This window comes from Prionailurus viverrinus, chromosome B1, assembly GCF_022837055.1.
Source record: "Prionailurus viverrinus isolate Anna chromosome B1, UM_Priviv_1.0, whole genome shotgun sequence".
Lineage (NCBI taxonomy): Eukaryota > Metazoa > Chordata > Mammalia > Carnivora > Felidae > Prionailurus > Prionailurus viverrinus.
In genome coordinates this window covers 117703666-117710670 of record NC_062564.1, presented here as the reverse complement: position 1 = coordinate 117710670, position 7005 = coordinate 117703666, and the positions used below count along the sequence as shown (strand labels likewise).

At 38.7% G+C, this 7005-nt stretch overlaps 1 pseudogene; it reads left to right on the top strand.

The window, feature by feature from the left end:
• Nucleotides 1–230: 230 nt before the first annotated feature.
• On the top strand, nt 231–475 carry LOC125164601 (guanine nucleotide-binding protein G(I)/G(S)/G(O) subunit gamma-10-like; annotated as a pseudogene).
• The last annotated feature ends 6530 nt before the right edge of the window (nt 476–7005 follow it).

Sequence of the window (7005 nt, the reverse complement as noted above, 5' to 3'; positions counted from 1 at the left end):
TTTGTTAGGAGAAATTCAGACTAATTGAAGACCGACCCCCACTTTACTACCTATCTAATTTCATTCAAAATATTGTGAAAATATTCCATGAACTGTTACTTATCAAGTATTTAAACTAAGTTACTTGTATTACTAAGGGAAAAAAAAATATGTAATGATTTCAACTCTAAAAGCCAAATGAAATGATATTACAAGAGAACTTTAGGCTCTCGGAGCCCGGCGCGGCCGTCATGTCTTCAGGGGCCTGCGTGAACAGCCTTCCACACTGGGTGGAGCAGCTCAAGCTGGTGGAAAGGGTCAAGGGCTCACAGGCAGCTGCAGAGCTTCAACAGTTAACTGTGCGCCGAATGCCTGCGAGGATGCCCTGGAAGTTTAAGGTGTAAGTGTACGTGTTCCAGCTGGAAGCAACGCCTTCCAGGAGCCCAGATCCTGTGCTTTATCCTAAAGGCTGTAGGGAAGAAGTTCACTAGGGAATGCTTTTAAGCACAAAGTGATGAATAGCTGCCTCCAAGTCACAAGAAAACACTTTTCTCCAGCCAAATGACTTTAGATATTTCAGACCTTTCCTGTGGCCTGGTGCTATAGCCAAAATTCTATAAAAATTGATGAATTTTTCCACTCAGGTAAGGAGACTGGGTGAAGGAGTAGACTTTAAGTAATAATGGCCTGAGTTCTTCTCAGGCCATTTTATTTTATAAAATAAAGTTCTTTTATATGTAAGACAAACAAAAATGTTACCACCAAACACACCTCTTTCATAAGCGAATTACTGGTGTTTCTATATGCCTGGAATATTATGTTCATTTTATTTACTGGATGTTTACATTTTGGGAAGGAAAACATTTTTGTTTGTTAAAAAATTGAATATTTATAATTTGTTGTTCTTAAGATTTTTATAGCATATCAAAACTGGTTCATTTCTTGTGAATTTACAGTTTCTACATGAAGACAAACAAGTATAGAAGAGGAGGAAGAATAGGCTTTATCAATCAAATGACGTCTGATTTTTCTATTTTTTTTAAATGTTTATTTTTGAAGGAGAGACAGAGTGTGAGTGGGGGAGGGGCAGAGAGTGAGGGAGACACAGAATCCCAAGCAGGCTCCAGGCTCTGAGCTGTCAGCACAGAGCTCAACTCAGGGCTAGAACTCACAAGCTGTGAGATCATGACCTGAGCCAAAGTCAGACGCTTAACTGACTGAGCCACTCAAGCGCCCCATGGTCTGATTTTTCTAAATGAGAAGACTATTTTATTTGTAACACTAAACATAGGAGCTATTTCTTAGCAAACTTGTTATGGAAAGATTCATGTTGGGTTGTGTATTAGATTGCCCCATCCTGTGTGTGAAGCAGAGTTGGTCTTTGTCTTCTTAAGTTCCTCTATTTTATAGTTGTGGTTGTACTTAAAAAATTTTTTTAAAGAGGAAAAAAAAACCCCTACATTATGTCTTTAAAAAGATGTTTAAATGTGATCTTCGCCACATTTTGCAAATGATTAAAAACAAAATAATGTGAAAATACTACAGCCTAAATGAATTTTTAATGTCACAGGTAGGTTTTACTTTGATGATGTGCCTTTGATTTAATCTGGGACACTTTTAAAAGGATACTTTATTTGTGTTTGTCATGATCTTTGATGAGCTTGGAAATAAAAATTTCTGCTTAATTCATCATTTTTTTTTAAAAAAAGAGAATTTTAGTTGAAATCTTAAGCAGATTGGCAGAAAATTTTTACAAAACACGTATCTAATAAGAATCGTATCCAAAATATACCCAAAAAACTCAAAACTCAAAATGAGAAAACAAATAACCAAATGAAAAATAGGGAAAAGCCCCAAAGAGACACATCACTGTAGAAGATATGCAATGGAAATTTGCATATGAAAAGATACTCTACATCGTTAGTCATTGGGGAAATACAAATTAAATCCACAATGAGATACCACTATCTCAGAATAGCTGACATTCGAAACACTGACAACACCAACTGCTTCCAGGATGTGGAGCAACAGGAAATCTCATTAATTGCTATTAAGAACAGAAAATGCTACAGCTACGTTGGAAGACAATTTGGCGGTTTCTTACAAAACTGAACATAGTCTTACTATACATGTCAGTAGTCATGTTGCTTGGTATTTATCAAATGAACTGAAAACTTATGTCCACATGAAAACCTACAGATGGATGTTTATAGCAGCTTTATTCATAATTGCCCAAACTGGGAAGCAACCAATATGTCCTTCAATAGGTAATAGGTAAATAAACTGTGGCCCATCAGGACAGTGCCAAAAAGGAAATGAGCTATCAAGCCATGAAGAGACATGCAGAAACTTTAAATGCATGTTACTAAGTAAAAGAAACCAATCGTAAAAGGCTACATACTATATGATTCCCACTGTACGAATTCTGGAAAAGACAAAACCGTGGAGACAATAAAAGGATCAGTGGTTGCCAGCGGTTGGGGTTGGAGGGAGGGATGAACCGGTAGAGCACAGAGGATTTTTAAGGCAGTGAAACTGCTCTATGTGATTCCATAATGATGGATACATGTCATTATGAAGCCAACTCAGCCCTCCAGCCAACCTAGTAGTCTTCAAGCCTTAGCAAACAACCTTAACCTGCGTGACTGATTAACTTTTCTTTGTGTATCTATGATCATTCATACGTTCCTAGAAAAAACAGAACACCTCTGCACATCAGGAAACAGAAACCAGACCTCCAGGCACTAAGGAACAGACTTTCTTATACTGAGGAGGGATCTTGGGGCAAGCTGAGGGCAAAATACAGGCTGGCACATCCCCCCCTCCCCACTCTCCACCCCCCCAGCAGTTGGACTTTGTGCGCTATTCCTCAGACACTCATGGCTATCCAAGAACAAAGAAAAGGAGTTTAAGTGCTTGCCATGGTAATGTGGGAAACTAAGACAAATGAAAAATTAAATTCTCTTAACTGCCTATATCGCAATGACGAGTCCTTGAGACCAGCAGAGTGACCTCCCTCTAGGAGCTCAGCTGCCTCAAGGGTAACACTTTGCTGGGGGCAAAAGAGAACCTTAGCTTAACATTATCCCAAACTTGAGGATCAGGTAAGTCAACTTCCTTTATCTCAACTGCCCTAAGACATATGCTGGCAATCATACTCCAAGCTTATGGCCCCTCAATATACATCTAAAGGATCTCATGACTGAGGTGTTATTAAATGGTAATAAATGGTGTTTCCTAGCAACAGCTAGCCCCTCAAGGTCCTGGAAAACTTGCTTCCAAAATTCCTTTGAGATTTACTGTATCCCTGACACCCTCCCAACCTGAGGGTATATAATGAGTTACCCATCACAACCCCAGTGCAGCTGTTCCTAACCATGGGTCCTGTCCCCATGTTTTAATAAAATCACTTTTTTGCACCAAAGACATCTTCAAGAATTCTTTCTTGGCTGTCAGCTCTGAACCACCCCACCATCACCCCAAAATTTCATCAATACAATCTCCGAACACTGACATAATGTCTGTAGCCTGTACCATCTAGTCTGTATGTAATCAAGAAATGTTAACTGCCCTAAACTCCTTTAAAAACTCCTGAGTCAGGCAGAAACCTCAGAGTTGGCCTTTGGACAAGAGTCTGCCTTCTCCCCAGGTGGCCAGCCTCCTGAATAAATCTCATATTCGTTTCCCATCAAAGGAATCTTGAGTGTTGGAATCTTGTCTCTTGAGTGTTGGCTTTTCGAGTGACAGGAAGCCAAACTTGGATTTCGGGCACAATCATACATTCGTCAAGATCTATAGATTATACAGCACCAAGAGTGAATTCCAATGTAAATGAAGGAATTTAAGTGACAATAATGCATCAATGTAGGTTTGATTGTAACAAATGTACCACTCTGATGAGGAATATTGATAGTGGGGGATACTGTGCACTTGCGTGGGGTGGAAGGGATAAGGGAAGCCTCTGTACCTTCTGCTGAGTTTTGCTGTGAACCTAAAAGTGCTGTGAAAAATAAAAATCAATAAAATAAAAAAGATTCCAAGAGACTTTACATCTCAAAAACTTTTGAAACAATTTTTAGTATAGCCATTTACATTTAGAAAATATATAATTTCTTTTCTTTTCTTTTCTATCATGTTTTATTTTAACTTCCTAACTAATAGTGCCTGTTAGAGTGTCACTAGTACCTTTAGATGCTGTATTTATAACATTTGTTCTTAACTTAAATTGCTATTGCTTTAGCATGGGCGTATCACGTTTGCAGGCTAGTCTGCAAAATCATTAATCATTTTAAATTAGGTGGAAGTAGGTTCACCTGAGGGCATTCCATGACAATTTTGCTCTTCCAGAGAATTCTAACATACCCTTCCTTATTATTATTGAGAAAATTGTGTATTGTTTATTTTTAAGTGAATGTCCTCATTTTTATTTCACACAATTTTACCCACCTCCTTCATCACCCTCAACTCCAGTAGCTTGATAGAAAAGCTTAAATTATCAGACGTCCTTTTCTGATGAGTTACTGAACACTTACTTTGAAATATAAAAATTTTCCCACACATACAGCTATTAAATAGCAACGAATTTCAGCTCTCACTTCAAAGGCTTCTTAATGTAGATAGGAAGGCTTCTGAATGAGGCAATAGTTCACTGGTGATCATTTTTCTCTTCATATTTCACAAATATATATCTGCCAGATCCATACCTGTATGATAACTCAGCAGGATGTTTTTATGAAAATTCTCAAAAGGATTGTTCAACTCAAATATTAGGACATAGCTCTGGTACCTTAAATCAAGAAAGTGAAAAAGAATTGGTCCAAGTGAAAAAGAAGTTCCCAAAGGGTCTGACGCCTCTCATCACCTGACAGAGAGCAAGTGGCAGACAAGTCTCTGTAACCTCAGTCTTGGTGGCTCAGCCTTTGGGATGCCGAACAGCAAAGTATAAATTTTGTTTTCTGAAGTGACATTGTGTCCAAGTTTTACCTAACTTTCCACTATCAGAAGAGTCCCTGGGAACAAATCTTGGAGAAAAGAACTGTGGGTATCAATACCATACCTGCTTGCACAACAGAACAAGCCAGGACTTAGTGCGGGGATGGGGGGGGGGGGCGGAGGGGGGGAGGGTCCTGGGCAGGGCTGCAAAGGGCAGATTCCAGGGCCCATGCATTTTTTAAAATCTTTATTTTTGAGAGAGAGAGAGAGAGAAGAGAGGGAGGATAGTGTGTGAGCAGGGGAGGAAGAAAGAGAGAGGGAGACAGAATCCGAAGCAGGCTCCAGGCTCTGAGCCACCAGCACGGAGCCTGATGCAAGGCTCGAACCCACAAACCATGAGATCATGACCTGAGCTGAAGTCAAAGGCTTAACCACCTGAGCCACTCAGGCGCCCTGGGTCACATGTTCTCTTTGGGTCACCAATGCCCCCATAGAGGCCATTTTTAAATTACCAGGGTGTTTTCTGATGTTACAGTGATTGAGGAACATTACTGCCATTTAGTGCATGGGGGCCAGGGATACTGTCCATGCTACAACGCTTTAAGAAAGCCTTATACAATCAAGTGTTGTCCTGTGTTCTTCATTGCTCTGAAATGTCCCATCAGACATTTGTATAAGTGCAAATCCTGTTTTTTAAAAAATTATGTCAGCCTAAAAAATAATGATATTTTGTATATAACACGAAGTATTTATTGCATTGTTTTAAGATGTGCATGGTATTTCAGACTCTAATATTATATACTGTACTAGTCTGCATTTGTAGCTTCTTAATTCATGGTGATTCTACATATGGATGCAAACATATGACCATTTGATATGTCTTTAATATTAGTGCCTAAGCATTTGCATATTGAAATACATATAATTTTGTTACAAGTTATTTTACTTTTGTGTTTGCTTTATAAGATGGTTAACTATTACATCAATTTTTTTGAAATTATCCATGTAGTAGGTTTTATCATCTATCAATTTTGTTTCAAGAGAGTAAAGACATTGTTACAAAAGACTTCTTATTAAAATAAAAGTTTAGGGGTGCCTGGGTGGCTCAGTCAGTTAAGCATTCAACTTTGGCTCAGGTCATGATCTCGCGGTTTGTGAGTTCGAGCCCTGTGTCAGGCTCTGTGCTGACAGCTCAGAGCCTGGAGCCTGCTTTGGATTCTGTGTCTCCCTCTCTCTCTGACCCTCCCCTGCTCATGCTCTGTCTCTCTGTCTCTCAAAAATAATTAAATGTTACGAGAAAATTAAAAAAAAAAAGTTTAGTTTATCCATTCCCCCATAAGAAGAAATGAAGTTCTGATATATTCTTGTATGAACATCAAAAACATTAATGTTAGGGGCACCTGGGTGGCTCAGTCAGTTAAATGTGACTCTTGATCTCAGCACAGGTCATGATCTCATGGTTTGTGAGCTGAGCACTTTTAGTGCAGAGCCTGCTTGGGATTCTCTCTCCCTCTCTCTCTGCCCCTCCCCTGTTTGTGTGCTCTCACTCTCTCTCAAAATAAACTTTAAAAAAAGAAGCATTAATGCTAAGTAAAAGATGCCAGACACAAAGAGTCACATGTCATATGATTCCTTTTATATGATATATCCAGACCAGGCAAGTCCATAAAGACAAAAAAATATTAGCTGTTGTCAGAAGAATGGAGGGAGGGAGGAATAGGGAGTGATTACTTAAAGAATATGGGGTGTTCTTCCGGGGTGATGAAAATGTCTTGAAACTAGACAGGCGGTGGTTGCACAATATTGTAATCGCACTGGACGCCACTGAATTGAACACTCTAAAATAGTTAATTGCATATTATATTACTTTCACCTCAGTTCTTAAAAAGGGAAAAGTTATGTCTATTAAGTTTGAAAATAACTGCCTTAGGAGTTCTTAACCTCTTCTGTTCCAAGGACCCTACTAAGTAGCCTTGGGAAGCCTATGAAACTCTTCTCAAAATAATGTTTGTAAATATTTAAAATACATTGTTAATGAGTAATCCAATTATATTGAAATATATCTACAAACAAACTTTAGGAAAAAAAAATGGT